This window comes from Rattus norvegicus, chromosome 7 (genome assembly GCF_036323735.1).
Source record: "Rattus norvegicus strain BN/NHsdMcwi chromosome 7, GRCr8, whole genome shotgun sequence".
NCBI classification, from domain to species: domain Eukaryota; kingdom Metazoa; phylum Chordata; class Mammalia; order Rodentia; family Muridae; genus Rattus; species Rattus norvegicus.
In genome coordinates, this window is record NC_086025.1 from 133,700,727 (window position 1) to 133,721,226 (window position 20,500).

A 20,500-nucleotide genomic window follows, 5' to 3' on the forward strand; every position below is an offset into this window, starting at 1 on the left:
CCTGTTTATCAAGCGAACTGCACACCCCAGGGAGAGACGTGGCCTCCGGGAAGGGAGCTGCCACCAAGGCATCCATAAAGGATATTTGCTCAAGATAATTGGCTCAATTACAGATCTCTTCAATAGCTATGGGTGGAGGCCCTTGGACCAAGAGCATAGGTGTACCAAGGTAGACATCCTGGTGGAGAAGGAACAGGCTGGTTACAAGATCCTGGAGGGGAAGGGTACTTCGAGATTGTCTCTCTAAATGTCTGCACCCTCTTCCTCCTCTTCAAACTTTCTTCCTCTTCCTCCTCCTTCTTCAATGACACTCTCTCATCATCGGGTCCAGCAGCCTGACCTCTCCTGTAGTCATAGTACCAAAAGACCACCGGATCGTCTCCAAAGCTCCCCACCCATGGGATTCCTATGTGACCGACCACAGGATGGTGGGAGGCTCCCACTCCCTGACCGATGACTTACACTTTCGTGGACCAGCTCACAGTAATGGGGCTTATTCTCCAGAAGAATGAGATAAAAGTAGCTAGCCTGTCAAAATGCCCTCACCGGCAGCACACCCAGGATCCCAGGGTTGTTTTAAGTTTACTGTAAAAAGTTGAACTGCAGCTATCCAAACGTTTTCTACTGAAAACCCAACAGGATTTCCTTGCTGCTGTGTAACTGGATCCGTGTTTGGCATGCAAAGGTGTTTCTTACTTCTTTGTTGTCTAACCCGAAGCAAAAGTCACTACAGATCAAGATGACAGCAGCTAGGTTGGAGGTCTCTCTGCAGGGACCCTGCTCTGTCAGATACCTGTACTTCTGTTTATGCCCAGGAGTCCAGGGAGGGCCTCTGTAACCTCCCAGGGCTTAAAGGAAGATACAAAGGGAAGCTGAAGGGAGCTCTGTCATCCATTGGCAGGTGGGGAACAGGGAAGAGGCAAGCCAGGGCTCACAGGATAGATAGTCCTAATAGCTAGGGCTATCTCCAGAGGATGGGGAGCTGAGCTTGGACACCCAGGATAGCTTGGAACTTCCCCCTCCATAGCCCTCAGGCCTACACACTGCCAGCCAAGCCTACTGACCTAGGCACTTTTCCATAGCCTCCGGCAGCCCTGGAATCCACCAAGCACCCCTAATTCCTGGTCCACTCCAACATCTGTTATGTTCAATTCCTTCTTAGTATCAAGGTTATTAAACCCAGTCTCACGCCCTGCTGATTATGCCTTGCCTCCTGGGTTAGTGGTGCTCTGTGTGTGTGTGTGTGTGTGTGTGTGTGTGTATGTGTCTGTGTATCTATGTATCTGTGTGTGTGTGTGTGTGGTGTCTATGTATCTGTGTGTGTGTGTGTATCTGTGTGTGGTGTCTGGTGTCTATGTGTCTATGTATCTGTGTGTGTGTGTGTGTGTCTGTGTGTGTCTATGTATGTGTATATGTGATGTATGTCTATGTATGTGTATGTGTGGTGTATGTGTGTCTATGTATCTGTATGTGTGTTTATGTATGTGTTATCTGTCTTTGTGTGTGTCTGTGTGTCTATGTATCTCTGTGCGTGTCTATGTGTGTATGTATCTGTGTGTGGTGTCTGTGTGTGTGTGTGTATCTGTGTATGCGCATGTGTGTATCTCTGTCTGTGTGTCTATGTGTATGCATATCTGTGTGTGGTGTCTGTGTGTCTATGTATCTGTGTCTGTGTGTCCCTGTGTTCCACGTGCCTTTCTTCTCCACCCAAAACTGTCATCGGGGGGCTGGAGAGATGGCTCAGTGGTTAGGAGCACTGACTGCTCTTCCAGAGGTCCTGAGTTCAAATCCCAGCAACCACATGGTGGCTCACAACCATCTGTCATGGGATCCAATGCCCTCTTCTGGTGTGTCTGAAGACAGCATTAAAAAATAAAACAAAGTCCTCATAGCAGGACATGGTAGCCCACACCTGTATCCTCAACTCTTGGAACATATAGATGGAGGATTTGGAGTTCAAGGTCAGGGGCTGGAGAGGTAGCTCAGTGCTTTAGAGCACCTGCTGCTCTTGCAGATTCCGTCCCATGAATCCAACGCCCTCTCCTGACCTCCGTGGGCACCAGGCATACGTGAACACAGGCAAGAAGAGCATTCACATACATAAGAGAAAATAAATGGATCTAAAAAAATTAGACAGTTCAAGGCCACCTTCAGTTACATGGAGAATTTAAGCAACCCTAAGCTTAAGAAAATCCTGTCTCTAAAAACCAAAAAACGATGGGTTTCTGCACTAAGGTGTGTCGCTGTCCCCAGGGGTGGGTGTGCAGCTTTCTTCCAAAAGCTGGTCACTCCCCATGCTTTCTCCTGTGGGATTTTCCCACTAGGTTCATGGAGAACAAGCCCAGACACAGAGATCCTGTTTTCCCTTCTTTCTCCACCCTAAGTCCTGTTTCCCAAGCTTCTGCACCCAGAATACTTGCTCTGACTGTTTGGCCAGCCTCCCACCCCAAGGTATATATTTCTCTGCGCAGAGGTGTGTGGGCAGTGTGTGTGGGTAGTATGTATGCATGGGTAGTGTGTGTGGGTAGTATGTATGCATGGGTTGTGTGTGTGTGTGTGTGTGTGAGGTAGTATGTATGTGTGTGGGGTAGTGTATGTGTATGTGTGTAGTATGTATATGTAGGAGGTAATATGTATGTGTGGGTAGTATGTGTGTATGTGGTATGTATGTGTGTGTAAGTAGTATATGTGTGTGTGTAGTATGTGTGTGGGGGTATGTACTGTGGGTAGAATGTGTGGGGGGGAGGTAGTATGTGTGTGTGGGTAGTGTGTGTGTGCTTAATCTGTGTGTGTATAGTATGTATGTGTGAGTAGTATGTGTGTATGGGATAGATGTGTGTGTATAGTGTGTTTGTGTGTAGTATGGATGTATAGATAGTATATATGTGTGCATCTGTAGTATGTATGTGTGTGTGGGTAGTATGTATGTGTGTGGGGTGCAGTGTATGATGGTGTGCACATATGTGTGGTGTGTGTGTGGTGTGCACGTGTGTATGTGGTGTATGTAGTATACATGTATGTGTGGTGCGTGCATGTGTGTACATGTGTGTGTGAGTATGGGTAGTGTGTACATGCATTTGTGGTGTGTCTGTGTGTGTATGTGTGTAGTGTACATGTGTGTATGTGTGGTCTGTGAATATGTGTTTGCACATGTGTGTGTGTGAGTGTGGGGTGTTCATGTGTAGAGTGTTTGTGTGCACGTGTGGTGTGTGTGTACTCATCTCCTATCTGTCCTTTGTTTGTCCTCAGATGCAGAGCTTAGTAGGTTGAGGATGGAGTTGTAAGGACTCAGGACCAGCCTGGGCTGGGTACCGGAGAATAACCTGATGCCACAGAGCTCTCAGGTGGCAGCGGAATCCTTCTCAAAGCCCATTTCTCCCTGGGTTGAACCCGTTCTTGTTTACCACTCAGGCCTTTTCCCAGCACAATTACAGCATTGAGATACACAAGAGACAGGCACTGCCCTGCACACAACCTCTTGCTGATTCAAATCCTCACACATCCCGTCCACTGGGAACGGACACTTTGGGCCTTTCCAGAAGAAAGGCCGAGGCTATCTGATGAGTCAAGTTCACCCAAGCTCTGGCGCAGCCATTACTGGTTCCTCTGGTACGGAACACGGGGTGCTTAGCCTCACTTCCACAGCTGGAGGTGTTGGGATATGTCCATCAGACCCCGGGGGATGTTTAGGGCAATACTATCTTCCATTTGGGTTTTCAAGAAAAGCACTGGCTACACAGACTCAGACTATGATGGCTGCACCACATGTCACCCAGGGTCACCTTAGACGCCTGGGCTGAAGCAATCCTGCCTCACGCTCTGGAGCAGTCGGGCTGTATCGACGACACACTCCTTCAGTCCCAGCACTTGGGGGAAGGAAGCAGGAGGATCTCTGTGAGCAGGAACTCAGCCTAGTCTGCAGAGTAAGTTCGAGGCTAGCCTGGTCTACAGAGTGAGTTCTAGGCCAGCCAGGGCTATGTAGAGAGACACTGTTTCAAAACACAGAAATGGAATGAAACAAACAAATAAACAAAAGCCTCACCCAAGTTATATTTTCTGTTTTGTTTGGTCTTGGCTTTGGCTTTGAGACAGAGTCTCATATAGCCCAGGCTGGCCTCAAACTCGCCAGATAGCCAAGAATGACCTTGAACTTTGGGTCCTCCTGCTTCATTTCCCAATTGCTGGCGGGACAGGCACGTGCCACCACCGTGCCCAGTTTATCCAGTGCTGGAGACTGGACCCAGAGCCTTATGCACACTAGGCAAACACTGCCAACTGAGTTACACACCCAACTCTGGGAACTGGAGCTCAGGGAGGCTCTACCATGTGCCCACAGCTAGGCAAGACCGGAGGCTGAACTCTCACGCAGGCTCGACGGTCCAAAGCCACGACACGTCTTACGTTCAGTTGGTCCCTAAAGCTCCTTGCACCTCCTCATTTGCTCCCCGCCCAGGAGTGGTTACGTGATGTGGCCAGAGGTTCTGCAGTTACATTAGTAGCAGGGCTGAGTCAGCCACCTGCAGCCTTCATTATACAACACAGCCTTCCCTAGGAACAGCTCTCGGCTGAGGACTGGGCCCCTCCCAAGTCCGACTTCTGCTCTCTGCAGTGCAAACAGGACTCAGCCTATGGTTAAATCTCGTGTCCGGGTTTCTCCCACTTGAACCTGGATGAAGACAGTTCTGATCCCAGAGGGCATCTGGCACCCACGGGGCCTCCCTTTCGATGGGCTCTCCTGTGTGCTGCAGGCAGTGTCAGCTGTGGGCAGTAATTAATTACTCAGCAGCTAGTCTCCTTCACGGTTTCACTATGGGTCCCAGTATCCCCCACTCTGGGTTCCTTAAAGCACATGGCATGGGTGAGGACACGGACCTGGGATATGCCTGTGGTGATGCAGGCTGCCCTTGGACAGTTTGAAGGGCATTTCAAAACCTTGATCTAGTCATCGTATGAATTTGCCTATCTCATCCTTCTTAGCTTTTCTCTGACGAAGCAGCCGTCCTGTCAGGAGGAGGGCAGGGCCTATGTAATACACACACACACCTGTGGTGAAGCGAACGTAGTCCTGGAGGCTCTTTGGCGTGTCTGTTTTAACCTCAGCCATTGCAGGGATGAGCTCAGAGTGCAGCCCTTCAGCTCTCCCTGGGACCACTGTGGAAATTACTGCTCAAAACGGGGTTCCTTTGAGCTTTGAGGCAAGCTAACAGCAGCGACCACACAAGCAGGCGAGCCCTCTCTGCAGTGGTCTGGAGTCTCTGGCCCTTGGGCGAGTAGCAGGAGGATTCTCCTTTCTGTCATCACGAGGGGGTAGAATCAGGAAGTTGGTGACAGTCACAGTCACACACTCTACACAATACCACAGAACTCCGTTTCCCACTCCTCCAAAGCGCCAAGCATCTAAGGGGAGATCAATCAGGCAAGGGCTCTGAGCCCCCCTCCCCCAACGAGGCTTCTCCTAATTTGTCCCTTCTGCTCTGGGGTGATATGGCAGGAAGGAGTCCCAATGCTTGAGTACACGAGGTGATCCAATCTGGGGAGGCACACAGTAGGCGCCAGGGCGAGCGCGAGGGGAAGAGGGAGTCCGGAGTTTTCCGTACGTCCCTCAACTTCTCAACCGCAAGGGTGAAGGGGTCCCACCGAGGGAGGCGCTAGATGTCACCGCGCGGGGGCAGAGCGAAGGCGTGGGGGATGAGTCTGGCTCGGCCCCTTCATCGCACTGCTGGGGACGGGGTGAGGGGGACCACCGGAAGGGAGACCCCAAGGAGCACTGGGTTGCCAGGTCCAAGGGCTCCACGGGGTCGCGCCCCGCTGCTGCTTACCTACCGCGCCGAGGCAGAGCCGCCGCCGCCGCCACCGCTGCCGCCGCCGAGCTGCTCGTGGGTTTCCCGACGGGGCGGCCGGGAGGGCGGGTCCGGGGCGGGTCCTGTGGAGGACGACGCCCCGCCCCGCTCCGGCAGGTGCTGCGAGTCCGCTGTCCTCCCGGCTGCGCGGCCACTCTCATTGGGCGTAGGGTCCCAGGTCAGACCGCAACACCCTACAGCTCCACCCCAGGCCACCGGCACCCCAGGCTACCGCCATCCCATCCCAGGTCATCGCCACCCCAGGCTACCGCCATCCCATCCCAGGTCATCGCCACCCCAGGCCACCGGCACCGCAGGGAGAGAGCAGCGAGTCACGATGTGCAGCGCGCTGGCTCGAGGGGCTGTGGAGCCCAGAGCCCGAGGCCAGCAGCGCCGGACGTGCTGGCGGCGAGCCCCGAGGCTCCGTTCCAGGCGTCTGAGGTTGTGGACAGATAACTTCCCCTCCCACCCACCTGCCTTAGCAAGTGCCGGGTCTCACTCAGCCAAAACCCCAACCTCAGTACCGAATTCCTGTTACCCGAGGGTAGTAGGGTCGGTGGTAGGCAGCTGACAAGCGCTGCAAAACGCATCTCACGAATGCGGTCAGGCAACACCTTTGAGGTGGTTAGAAATGCAGATTCTGAGACAGGCAGCTTGGCAGACTACTAAAACCCAAGCTAAGGAAGGATGAGGCAGGGAGATCCTGAGTTCCAGGCCAACCTGAGCTACATAGGAGATCATGTCTCAATAAATAAACAAACAAATAAAATTACTCAAACCCTTTTCTGATTCTGAATCGTCCTGCCACACAGGACAGCGGCTGGTCCTGGGTTCTGAGCCTACCATCCTGATGCAATTTTCTGGGTCCTTGTCCTAGTCCAAGAGTTGAATGAATAACTCCGAATACCTGGTGATTTGGAAACGTTCTTTCTGCGTGTTTTTTAAAGAAGGGTTTATTTATTCATTTATATGTACGTGGCCCTCTAAGCACATAGCCAGAAGGTATAAAATCCCTCAGAGCTGATGTTAGAGGCAGACGTCCAGTTTTATAGGTGATGGGATCCGAACCCCAGTCTATAAAGCAATGAGCAGCAAGTGCTCTCCACCGATAAAACCATCTCTCCAGCCCTCATGTGAAGTTTTTTGAGAACGAGTCTCAAGTTCAAGTGGACAAAGCTAGTCTTGAACTCCCTACATAGTATAGTTGAGTTTTGACTTTTTTTTTTCTATTTTATTAGACTCTTACACTTCTACCTACCAACTTTTATTCCAAAAACCCAATGGTAGGTTGGAGAGAAATAAGGTTAGAGGAGAAGGGGGTTTAGGCTACTCCCTGATAATTGGGGATGTCGGGTTCCTTGGGGCAAGTTATATATCACATAACATACTGTTTTTTTGTTTTGTTTTGTTTTTAAAGAAACCAAAATTCTCCCTACAGTTGAGGATGACCTTGCGCTCCTGAACCTCTGGCCTCCACCTCTGCAGTTAAGATTACAGAAGTGATGTACCAACTTTTCAGCTGCTTTTTCCCCCCTGGTAGACACTGGTGCCTATGTCCCCAGCATTTGGGAAGCTAACGCAGGAGGACCTGGAGTTGCAGACAACACAGTGAATGCAGCTTGAGCTGAATACTGATACTCTGCCTCAAAAAAACAGGGGAAAAACGAAACGCTGGTGACCTTTCTGTTTCGGTTGATTTTAAAATGGTTTTGCAGTTTTGAGTCTCTAAGACTCAGCGGACAGGATCCTGCACAGCACCCTCTGAGCTCTCAGGGGGGACCAGAGGCATTCTGGGAAGGCTAGCCCATCACAGAGGGGAACTCACCTAGCTCACTCACTTAGGTGAAGGGCGGGTGACACTTTACCAGGAGTAGAAAGGGAGGCGTTGCACATTCTTGGCATAATAACAAAACCCCTCTAGTGGCTCAGGAGCTCCCCCAACCCCTTCACCCTGGAGACAAGGACTGAGGGTTCAAACCTCTACAGAGCTTGTCCCAGTCATCCTTGTGGCCCCTCTGCAGACTTTTGGGGTTCACTTGTCTTCCACAGCTCACCCCCTTGGGATCACCGACACCTCCTGCTGCTGTGGATAATGTGATGCTGTCTTCACTTCTCTTTCCTCGGTGTGAGACGCAGTGGCTACGTTTGACCTTTGCCCCCAGCTTCCTCTCACTTAGCTCTCTGACCTTCAGCAACTGTGATCTTAGTCAGGTCCCAACTTGACCTGGGGGACCTCGGACTGCCCCAGGGTAGGCTCACAACCTCTGACCCTGCCTTGGAGCTTGAAAGAGACCAGCCAGTGTGTGTGCACCTCAAACCCTGAAGCTATTTTTAATGAGCTTAATTTGGGAATAAGAAATCGGCTAGTATTTATTAATTGTGGGAAACAAAGGGTTCATTCTGACACTTCATACATGTAATATAATATACTTTTCAATGTTTTCTTTTTATGATTTGTGTGTGTGTGTGTGTGTGTGTGTGTGTTGTGTATGTAGGTCAGAGGTCAACTTTCAGGAGTCGGCTCTCTTCTTCCACCAGGTGAGTCCTGGGACTCAAACTCAGGTCTTAGGTTTGAACTCACTGAGCTGTTTCCAACCCTAATTATATCTGTCTGTCTGTCTGAGACAGAGTCTCTCTACAGTAACCCTAGCTGTTTAGGAATTCATTACGTAGACCAGGCTGGATTCAAACTCAAGAGACCCACCTGCCTCTACCTCTCTAGTGTGGGGATTAAAGGTGTGAGCCACCCCCCTTCCTCCATTTTTGCTTTTTGAGAAAGGGTCTCCTGTAGCTAGCCAAGCTGGTCTCAAGCTTGGGATGGTCCTCATTCAATCTCAAGTGCTGGGATTAGACAAAAGAACCACCACCATGCCTGACTATGATTTTAAGTTGTGACTTAAGTACTCATAATGACTAGCTGCCTAATTTGGAGGTGCAGGCTGTAGACTTAACCCTAACATACCATGTTCTCTCCTAGCAGGGGTTGGTTAGGGCTCCCTGCCTCACTGCATGGGAAGGTTCTGAGGCACCACAGAGCAGGAGGGGCCAACCTGACCTCCGCTGGGCTCTCCGTAACTGAACATGGTGGCGCATACCTCCAATCCGAGCAGCTGAGAGGAGACAAGAGGATCAGGGTTCAAGGACACTGTTGACTAAATAACAAGTTTGAGACCACCGCGGGCTGCAGTGAGACCCTAACTCAAAAAGGGGGGCAAGGGCATCGATGTGTTTCAGTGGGTGAAAGCGCTTGTGCAACCCCACTCTGGTTCCTGAGTTTAGTCCCCAGAACTTACATGGTAAGAGAATCGACTCCCAAAAGTTGTCCTTGATCTCCACACAAGCACCCACATTCACGCTCACCCACGGTGCTAACAAAGGAAAGAAAAGAGTATGATTTCCGTTAAACGACAAGTTTATATACGAGCGAGGTAAGGGGAAAATCGGGCACTAGAACAAGGTGCCTCCCAGACCTGCAGTCCGGCTCCTGAAGTCATCCACGCATGCTCACAACCATCTCTCCGGTCCCTAGGCACTTCTGAGGAGCCAGCTCCGATTCTCCCAGCTGCAAGGACTTGAGCTAGAAGTCTTTCCTAGAAGTCTTGTAAATTTCATTGTCTTCCCGCATAGGCTGCTGTCTGATGGTCTATCATTTAGGTTCTGTTTTGGAGTGCTATGCACTTCCCGTCTCACGGCAGCATTTTTGCAAGGGGCTTCCCCACCATCACGCAGGAAGTTCAGTGAGGGGCAGATCTGTTGAAGCAGAGAGACAAGGCAGCTTTGTGAGCCGGTGACGTCAGTTCTGCCCCTTATCTCTCCCTTCCTCCTACTTTCAGGCCCCAGAGAGAGATAGCAACTTCTGAGTGGGGCAGACACAGGGGAGGGAAGGCCTGCCCTTCACAGAGAGGGGGGCTGGCCTCTCATCCGGAAATGCTTGTGGGGGTCCAGGAGAGGTGCCTCCATGGGGAAAAACACAAACCCAGTAAGCTCAGTTTGATTCCCGGATGCCACACTGGCATAAGCCAGAAATCCCAGAAGAAGCGTGATGATCAGAAGGTCAGGACCGTGGGGACTGGAGAGATGGCTCCGCAATAAAGGGCACCGACTGTTCTTCCAGAGGAAAGGAGTTCAAATCCCAGCAACCACATGGTAGCTCACAACTGTCTGTAACTCCAAGATTTGACGTGCCCACATAGATGTACGTGCAGGCAAAACGCCAGTGCACGTAAAATAAAGGCTAAATAAATTTAAAAAAAAAAAAGTCAGGAGGTTAAAGGTCTTCTTGACTACAAAGTAAGTTTGAGGCCAGCCTCGGTACAAAACTTGTCTCAAAGCACCAGAAACAAGCCAAATGAACCCAAAAATCCGAAGCCAATGGTGTGTACTATAATCCTAGCTTCCCAGAGTTGGAAGTAAGAGAGAAGGTCACGAGTCCTCCGCTATATTCCAGGCCAGAGTCCGGTACATGAGACCTTATCTCAAAACCAAACCAGAACCCAACTCGAAAAACAACAACCAAAAACCAAAACAAAAGTAAGTTTTTAAAAACCAGCAATGCCTTTCGTCCCTGATAAATAATAAACAACACTACCTTCCAATCCTATGATCTCATTGGTGGCTTTTTCCTTCCTTCCTTCCTTCCTTTAAGATTGTTTCCATTATTGTTGTTGGTGTTTTGAGATAGGAGTTTTTTATTTTTATTTATTTTTAATTTTTTATTGGTTATTTTATGTATTTACATTTCAAATGTTATCCCCTTTCTCCCCCCTCCCATCCCCCTCTCCTCTCCCTCCTTCTATGAGGATGCTCCCACTCTCACCCACCCACTCCCACCTCAACGCCCTGGCATTCCCCTACACTGGGGAAACGAGCCTTCACAGGACCAAGGGCTTCTCCTCCTATTGATGCCAGACAAGGCTGTTCTCTGCTACACATGCGGCTGGAGCCAAGGGTCCCTCCATGTGTACTCTTCCGAAAATAGGGATTTATATCTGCAGCTCAGGCCGACCTGGAGCTGATGCAGGGTATCCGCCGGAGATGACTCCACAGACACAGTTTAAAACAGTACGGAGTTGGGGCTGGGGACTTAGCTCAGTGGTAGAGCGCTTACCTAGGAAGCTCCGGAAAACAAAAACAAAAACAAAAACAGTACGGGAGTCTGTTAGCCAGCCGCCAGGACGACACCAGGTGTTCTGAACTCCTGAGTCTTTCTCAGCATGAGCTTTTAAGGATAAAACCCACATTCTGTTGAGGGAGATTGGGAGCTTAGCGTTCCAGTGCTACAGCGAGCAGAAACGTTAGTCAGGAGCAGAACTACAGAAGCCAAAAAGCAAGGTTAGAACATTTAGAGGCTTTCCCAGAGCTATGGACGTTGGTGGATTAGGCCTTTGTTTTAGTTTTGGCAGGTGGTGCTGTCTACGTGCTGAGGTTTACCCCCTGGATGATCCTCACCCACGGTGTCAATTGTGCTAAGGTCTGGGATCCTCCGGCCTCAAACAGTGGGATTACAGGTGGGCACGGGTGTACCTGGCCTCTTGTTGAAGTCTGCATGGCCTCTGTGTGAATGTAACGGTAATTCCCCCCCCCCCCCCCCGGAGCTGGGGACCGAACCCAGGGCCTTGCGCTTGCTAGGCAAGCGCTCTACCACTGAGCTAAATCCCCAACCCCATAACGGTAAAATTTTTTTTTTTCGGAGCTGGGGACCGAACCCAGGGCCTTGCGCTTCCTAGGTAAGCACTCTACCACTGAGCTAAATCCCCAGCCGTAAATTTTTTAAAAGAATCTGCCAACCCACGCTAGCGCCGTCACGGTAGGGCCACATGGCATCTGCAGGGTGTTTTCATCTCAATCAGCAAAGTGTCTGGACCGCTAAGCTCCCAAGCTCCGTTCCATGCTGCCTCCTCCAGCTACTCTCTGAGCCTGGCCAGCAGCCCTCTTGCAACTCTCTTGCTATGGCCTCTCCTCACATCCCCAGCATCTGCCTCCCGTGGTGATAGTCACAACTCCCAGTAACCCATTAAAATCAAAACTCAATAAGCTTGTAATTTATCAGTCAGATTTATATCAGTACATTCTCATTCCAACCTCACAATAAACTCACAACCAACTGATAATGATGTAAACTGACCACTTAGAAAAGACAAATTGCGGGGTTGGGGATTTAGCTCAGTGGTAGAGCGCTTGCCTAGCAAGCGCAAGGCCCTGGGTTCGGTCCCCAGCTCCAGAAAAAAAAAAAGAAAAAAAAAAAAAAAGAAAGAAAGAAAGAAAGAAAAAAAGAAAAGACAAATTGTCCTATAGAAATCATCCCTTGTGAAATATTCATAGCTATCTGTGGCCCTTTAAGGCCACCCAGATCCGGGTGGTCTTTCTCTGCCTCCCTCTTGGTTCTTCTCCTTTCTTCTCTCTCCTCCCTTCAAAACTCTGTGCCCGCCTTACTTATTCACTGCCCAATCACAGGCCTTGCCTTATCTTGTGCCAGCCCTCACCTACATAAAGACAACAATCTAAATGTGAAGTCTAGGTATACAGGTACAAAGACAGGCGAGCCTTTGCTCTTCCTTTTTTTTTTTTTTTTTTTTTTTTTTTTTTGGAGCTGGGGACCGAACCCAGGGCCTTGCGGTTGCTAGGCAAGCGCTCTACCACTGAGCTAAATCCTCAACCCTGAGCCTTGAGTCTTTGCTCTTTTCTCGATCCCCGCAGTCATTCAGGCTGGGGAGCCTGGTGGTTATGAAGGAATCACGCCTGGGGAGAGGTCAGGGCTACAGCGCAACAAACAAGATATTTGTCTTCAGTGGACGATTTAAAAATGTGTGTTTGTGTATGTGAGAGGCAAGGTTTTACGCACTGAAGATTGACCTAGAATTCACCATTTAGACAAAGATGTCTTTGAACTTCCAATTCTCTTGCCGTTTGCTTCCAGGTGCTGAGATCACAGGCACACGCTGCCATGCCTGGCAGAGAAATTATATTTTAACTCAGTATGTTAAAAACATGAGCGGGCAGTGTGGGCGCACACTTTTAACCCCCCAGCACTTGGAGGCAGAGGCAGGCAGATCTCTGTGAGTTTGAGGAGTTCCAAGACAGCCAGGGCTGTTACACAGAGAAACTCTGTGTTGGAAATAGATACAAAAGACAAAACCAACCAACCAAACAAACAAAAACCGACAGCAATTTGGGGGAGGGACCGAACCTCACACTGGGATAACATCGGCTTTCTCCAGAATGGGCGTGGGTGGAGAGATTTGTTGCGGTAAAAATTAAACAAACAAACAAAAAAAAAATTAAAAAAATGGCAGAACCGGTTCCCGCACGTACCCTGGTGGTGGCGCTCTCACTACTTCCGGCTCCAGCGGGCCACTGGAATTAGCGCTAATTTATCCACTGCCGGAAAGCCGTTCTAATGCGGCACCCCGTCAGGCCGCCCACCCTCACTCACAGCTCTCTTGGCTGGTTTCCACCGCAGGCACACACATCTCAATTCTGTGTTGGGCCGGTGCATCCTGCCACCACACACTCTCTTGAACTCAATGAAGTCATCACATGAAAGAACACACCGCACAATATCCTCTGGTCCAATTGATAAGAAATACTTTGCCCATCTAGACAACACAAAATCCTGTACACACCCATCCCTTAAGAACAGTCCTAACAACCTGTGTCTATGCGCAGAGAAGAATCCTAACATCTGCCGCCATGTTGTCTCAGCTGCTTTCTCTCGCTCCTGCCTCCTCTGCCTCTCTAAAACTTTTCTCCCGCCCATCCTTCCTTCTCATCCAGTGGCAGGCCTCGTTCTATCCTGTACCTGCCTATCCCTGTATAAGGACATCAACTTACGGAGCTGTGCAAAAGAAACTTGTTTAAACCCAAGGATTTGCTGAACCCCTTTTGGTGAGACCATGTGAATGTTCCCTCTTTTTTTTTTTTTTTTTGGTTCTTTTTTTCGGAGCTGGGGACCGAACCCAGGGCCTTGCGCTTCCTAGGCAAATGAATGTTCCCTTTTAGTAGTAGGTGCTATAGTCTGGCCATTCGGTGTACACAGGCATTCAGAGCTGGGGCCCCCGCAGCATAAAGGGGTACCTTCGAGCACCTGGGATATCTTGGTCTCTTTAATCACCACATGGGAAAAAGGACAGTCAGGTATAAATTATTTAGTGTGTTCACCGTTGTTAAGTGAGTCTCAGACTGTAGCCCAGGCTGCCCAGGTAGCGTGGAACGCACTGTTGTCTGTTGGGGTAGCCTGGAACTCATGACTGCCTTCCTAACTCGGCCTTCAAGGATTACAAATTGGAGCCGTCACACCTGGCGTCCAGTTAGTTTCTCTGACCTCAGCAGAGATGAATGAAACCCTTTGTATCTTCCCCACTGGAAGAGGACAGACAACATGAGCTGTCAGTCATGTGTGTCCTGCCGAGAGACTGACACAATGAAGAATGAGGTCAGACTTCGAAGAGATACTGGCTTCCATTAAGAATTATCAAGACTTGAAACGCCCCTAGGGTTTATCTGTCAAAGGGGTTTACGGGACCGTTCCAGGCTAGTGGAACACCTGAGGGGCGGTTTGAGCATGAACAGAGAAGGGATCCAGCTGCAGGGAGGAGCTGGGGTAGATAGGAGCTACCAGAACTCTGAAGGATTCTGTCCTGCTTTGACCTGGCCTGTCCCTACCCTGATGAACCCCCCAGGCGCTAAGGTAGAAGATTGCAGACCAGAGCAGGTGACTCCTTGGCATCTGCTTTGGTGATTAGTTACTACAGTTAACCTGGTGATCCCACTGTCCTTGTCATGATGGGCCTTAGAGATTTCCTTTGGGTTCTTGGAAAAGCTTTCACTTCTCAAAAGAACAGACACAGTAAGGCACGTTGAGGGTTTAGCTCAGGGGCAGAGTTTCTTCAGGCTATAATACAGGAGGCCCTGGTACAAAGCCCTGCATCACAGAAGTGAAAGGAAAGCCTTTCAGAAACTCCCTGAGGGCAAAGCCCACAGGGTGAGCAGGGAGGCGGGACACGGAGAGCAGGTCAGGACTGTGTCCTGCCAAGCTGCAAGCTGGAGCTTACCTTGTTCATAAGATCCACCCTCCTTGGCATCTGCTACGTGAGGTCACACAGTCAGCTGTGACAGTCAAAACCAAAGAGGAAAAATGGGGCATATTGGCCACAAAGGACCTGTCTCTGCTCTCAGGGCTGCAAGATCATGCTTTGCGGCTATTAAAATTAGGATTTTCTGAGGAAATACGGAGACAAAGTTTAGAGCAGAGACTGAAGGAATAACCATTCAGAGCCTGCCCCACCTGGGGATCCAGCCCACATACATACAGCCACCAAACACAGACACTATGGCTGATGCCAAGTGCATGCTGGCAGGAGCCTGATACAGCTGTCTCCTGAGAGGCTCTGCCAGAGCCTGACAAATACAGAGGCGAATGCTCGCAGCCAACCATTGGACTGAGAACAGGATTCCCTCCCATTGGAGGAGTTAGAGAAAGGATTGAAGGAGCAGAAGGGTTTGCAACCCCATAAGAACAACAATACGAACCAACCAGAGCTCCCAGGGACTAAACCACTACCTAAAGAGTACACATGGACAGACCCATGGCTCCAGCTGCATATGTAGCAGAGGATGGCCTTGTTGGGCACCAATGGGAGGAGAAGCCCTTGGTCCTGCCAAGGCTGGACCCCCCCCCCCACAGTGTAGGGGAATGTCAGGGTGGGGAGGTGGGAAGAGGGGTAGTTGGGGAGGGGGAACCCTCATAGAAAAAGGGGGAGAAGGGGTGGGATAGGGGGGCTATGGATGGGAAACCAGGAAAGGGGATAACATTTGAAATGTAAATAAAAAAATATCCAATAAAAAAAGGAAGAAAAAATAAATGGAAAAAAATTAGGATTGTCTGCAGAACCTGGACAGAAGCTGTGGGAATAATGACATGGTGTGCTGGCCAATCTCGGCTGTCAGCAGGACATGCCTGAGAGGAAGGACCCTCAACTGAGGCGCTGCCTCCATCAGACCCATGGGCTCATCTGGGGGGCATTTTCTTGATTGCTAATGGCTCAGGGAAGGCCCAGCCTCCTTTTAGCAGTACCGCCCCAGGGTGGTTGGGTCTGGCTATGTGAGAGAGGTATATCTGGGCAAGCCAGTGAGCACTGTTCCTGCCTTCTGTTGCTGTAATAAAATACCGTAGCCAACGGTGATTATGGAAGAGTTTCTTTGGACTCACGGTTCTAGAGAGATATGAATTCTCCTTGACAGGGAGGTGAAGCAGAAGGCACAGGCACTGTGTCAGCAGGAGCAGGAATCTGAGCACTTGCGTCCTCAAACCTAAGCCCAGTCAGAGAGCAACCTGCATGTGGGCTGAGCTGTGGGAGCTGGAAGCCTTGTCCCTGGTTCCTCCAGCAAGGCGACACCACGGAGACCTCCCCTAACAGCCCCCAACTGGGAATCATGTCTACAAACACTAGCACCTATGGGGACATTTCTTACTCAAGCCACCACCAAGTGCCCTCCCTCCCCCTTGAGCTCCTACTTCGGTGGCTCTCAATGATGGATTGTCACCTGGAAGCCACATAAACCCTTCCCTTCCCCCAGCTTACAGTAGCTCATGGCGTTTATCTCAAAACAGACCAAATGAGGACACCTCGGGAGCCAGCAAGTTTTTATTTGAATGACTCTTTTTTTTTTTTTTGATTCTTTTTTTTTCGGAGCTGGGGACCGAACCCAGGGCCTTGCGCTTCCTAGGTAAGCACTCTACCACTGAGCTAAATCCCCAGCCCCTGAATGACTCTTTTAATTCCAGTGGCCATCAAAAATGTGTGTGTATGTGTATGTGTGTATGTGTGTGTATGTGTGTATGTGTATATGTGTGTATGCATGTGTGTGTATGTGTATATGTGTGTATGCGTGTGTGTGTATGTGTGTGTGTATGTGTATATGTGTGTATGCGTGTGTGTGTATGTGTATGTGTGTGTATGTGTATGTGTGTATGTGTGTGTATGTGTGTATGTGTATATGTGTGTATGCATGTGTGTGTATGTGTGTATGTGTATATGTGTATATGCATGTGTGTGTATGTGTGTGTATGTGTATATGTGTGTATGCATGTGTGTGTATGTGTGTGTATGTGTATATGTGTGTATGCATGTATGTGTATGTGTGTGTATGTGTATATGTGTGTATGCATGTGTGTGTATGTGTGTGTATGTGTGTATGTGTATATGTGTGTATGCGTGTGTGTGTGTATGTGTGTGTGTGTGTGTGTGTGTGTGTGTGTGTGTGACTGTGAATGCTGTTCTAGCACTCAGAGAACAAGTAAAATCCTGGATCTGAGGTTTGCAGCCATCTTGGGTTTGGAAACAGACTTGGTAACAGGGAACATTCTGGGCACATCCCAAGTTATTAGAACTGCCCATCAGAGGGTTATACCTCAGCAGATGCTATGCTACAGAAGAAAGCAATGCATGGGGTCGGGAACTCAGGAGAACTTCCCCCAACCAAAAGGGACTGTGGGTCCTAGGACCCTCCAGTTAGCTGCCAGTTTTGTGACCGTGGCCAGATATCCCAACCAGTTTTCTTTCCTAAAGAGAGCTTACGGATATGCATTTTCTGTGGGTTTAGGTGATGTAATGTGTTGTATCAGGTGTTGTATGGAGCAGTGCTTGGGGAAGTAAATGCCCTGGGTTCAGCTACAGCAGCAACACAGGCACCCAGCACACTTCTCACACCTCCAAGGATACCCAGAGTCACTAAAGGCCATTGAGCATCCTGGGCCTGAAAAAAGGCTCAGAGGGGACAGCATGTGGCTTTTTAAATCGGCGCCTGAGGTTCTAATGGAAACCTTTTACTTCCTCATTATCAGAGACCAGGCAGAACCCTCCACAGCTTCCTGGAGAGCTTGGTGAAATCTGGAATTAGATTGGACAAGTATGGCCACCAGTGCTTTCATTTGTGGGTACGGGGCTGGAGAGATGGTTGAGCTTTTAGGATTCTCTGCTGCTTTGCAGAGGACCTGACTTTCGTTCCAAACACCTATGTCAGGAGGCTCAGAGCTGCCTGTAACTCCAAATGCCTGTAACGCCAGCTCAGGAGCTCTGATGCCCTCTTTTTGCCTACACACACACACACACACACACACACACACACACACACACACACACACAGAGACACCACCACCACCACACATGCACACAAGCACACAAGCACACAAGCACACAGCAATCAATCAATCTTAAAAATAAAAAAAAAATGTTCTTTCACTTGAGTTTGCTCCCAAAGCAGCTAACACAGAGGAAAAGACATGACAAGGGTACATACAAGAGGGTGGAGCCTGCTCCCCATGGCCTCTTATGTCACTTTACAAAGAAGCACCCTTTGGGATTTAGTGAAGGTGGCCGTCAGTAGGGGTGATGGCCAGATGCCTGCCAGGCTGTCTCTCCCCTGGTTTTGCAGTGCTGGCGTGCCATGCCTCACGGCAATTAGAGTTCCTTATAAGGCAATAACTAGGTTACTCTGGCATTGCCACCAGTCTAAAGTCCGGGCCTTAAGTTCTTAGCTTGAAGCAGTTGTGCCTTTATCTCTGGTGCTGTTGGCAGGCCCTTGTTAGCCAATAGGGTCTTTTCTGTGCAGACGGAACATCGCCACTTCCTCTGGCAGATGCAGACCTATGATCCAGACACCTGGTGCAATGAGCTAATCTTGCACAAGTGCAATTCATACAACCTGGGGCGGCCATAGCCAGAGGACTCTGGAGTTGTCATTTCTGGGGACTTGTTAGTGATATCTGTCTGAGGGAAGGCAAGGGTTGCGAACCTCAGGGGGAATGAAGCTATACTATAGTCCAGTGGTTCTCAACTTGTGGGTTGCCACCCCTTCAGAAGGATGGAACCACCCTTTCACAGGGGTAGCATATCAGATATCTACACTGTGGTTCATAACAGTAGCTAAATTACAGTTACAAAGTAGCAAGGAAACAATGTTTGTGGTTGGGAGTCACCACAGGATGAGGAACTGTGTTAAAGGGTTGCAGTGTTAGGAAGACTGAGAACCATTGCTAATAGATCCTTACTGCTTAGTAATGACTGGAGCTTTGTGTAACAGGGGAAGATACAATATGACCCGAGGAGCTACATCAGGGGGTGGGTGGGCCTTGGGGCTGCCTGCTAGATAGCGAATTGCTGGTCCGTGGAATTTGTTTGTTTGTTTGTTTGTTTATGAGACAGGATTTCTCTTTGTAACAGCCCTTGCTGTCCCTGACCTGGAACTTGCTTTGTGAACCAGGCTGGTCTCAATCTCACAGAGACCACCTGCTTCTGCCTCTTGAGTTCTGGGACTAAAGGGGTATGACACCATTGCCTGACTGGTCCGTGGAGACTAACTTCTGACTAACAGCCTGGGGAGCTTGGCTGTGAATGAGAACAGAGCCAGCCTGGTATGAAGACCTTGCTTTTTAATTCACATGCCTTTATTTGGTAGTTCATACGGAGCTCAGATTGGCAGGGGTGGGTGCATGATTTCCTGCCCATTGCTGGAGCCAGGTCATTCAGTCTTCCTTGGGACATGTTCTGAGACAATTGGAAAGAGACAGGCACTTCTTCTACCCCAGCACCATGGGTGGAATCACTAGCTGGGGGTTGGGGGTGGACATTCAGAGTGGCTAGTGGCCATCTTTACAATTACACAAGGAGGGAGAAAGCAAACCTAACACAGTTCCAATACTGAGGAAGCAAGGCAGTGAGGTGTGGGGTGGGGGCAGTGGTGCCTTTTGGCATCTTGGGTCTGTCTGCACCCCAAGTCTGTTATTCTTATAGTTTTTTTTTCTTTTCTTTTTTTGGGAGCTGGGGAATCGAACCCAGGGCCTTGCGCTTGCTAGGCAAGTGCTCTACCACTGAGCTAAATGCCCAACTCCCCCCCCCCGTTATTCTTATAGTTCTTGTTCCACTTCATGTTCTTTCTCTGTACCCTTTGACTCTTCTGTGTGAACATTTCCTTTTGGTGTCTATTCACAGCAGTTAGATGCTACAGTTATTTATTTATTTATTTATTTATTTATTTATTTATTTATTTATTTATTTATTCATTATATATAGGTATGTGAGTATACTGTCACTGTCACTCTCTTTAGACACACACGAGAAGAGGGCATCGGATCCCATTACAGATGGTTGTGAGCCACCATGTGGTTGCTGGGAATTGAACTCAGGACCTCTGGAAGAGCAGTTGGTGCTCTTAACCGCTGAACCCCGATGGTACAGATGTTATAAGACATTTTTATACAAGTTGTCCACACCGTCCCATCCCTCCCCTGTCCTCCCCCTCCTGTTAGCCCTCCTTCAAGCCCCCAGGCAAGTTCTCTTCCACTGCCATGCCATAGATGCATAGATGGTTCTGTGCATTTATATGAACGTAGGAGTCACACAGAAAACATTAGAACCTGGCTTATTTTGCTGAGGATGAGACTCTCTGGTTGTATCCCTGTCCCCCAAAGTTCAGTGTTACAAAATAACCACTGGTGTTTATGACCCTTTGCCTTGGAATCCCAAGGATTCATTTTGCATTCTGGTATTATAGGCTGGAATTGCGAGGAAGAAATTAAAATTATAGCGTGTGTGTGTGTGGGAGGGAGAGAGAGAGAGAGAGAGAGAGAGAGAGAGAGAGAGATCAATGCAGGTGATAGGATT

General features: G+C 49.4%; 1 protein-coding gene across 6 annotated transcripts in view; it reads right to left on the bottom strand.

Moving 5' to 3' along the window:
• The window catches only part of Galnt6 (polypeptide N-acetylgalactosaminyltransferase 6), a 47,298-nt gene extending 32,115 nt beyond the window's left edge, over positions 1 to 15,183 (bottom strand). Inside the window, exons 1-3 of one of the 6 annotated variants that reach the window (XM_063262835.1) lie at positions 14,891 to 15,183; positions 9,311 to 9,590; positions 9,134 to 9,208 (exon numbers count right to left, since the gene is read on the bottom strand). The gene's annotated coding sequence lies outside the window, so the exon portion shown is untranslated. Of the gene's footprint in view, positions 1 to 5,043; positions 5,292 to 5,819; positions 6,110 to 9,133; positions 9,209 to 9,310; positions 9,591 to 14,890 lie in introns of those variants that run through there. The other 5 variants (XM_039078233.2, XM_008765651.4, XM_006242296.5 and 2 more) reach the window with 5 other exon arrangements.
• Between the last annotated feature and the right edge of the window lie 5,317 nt (positions 15,184 to 20,500).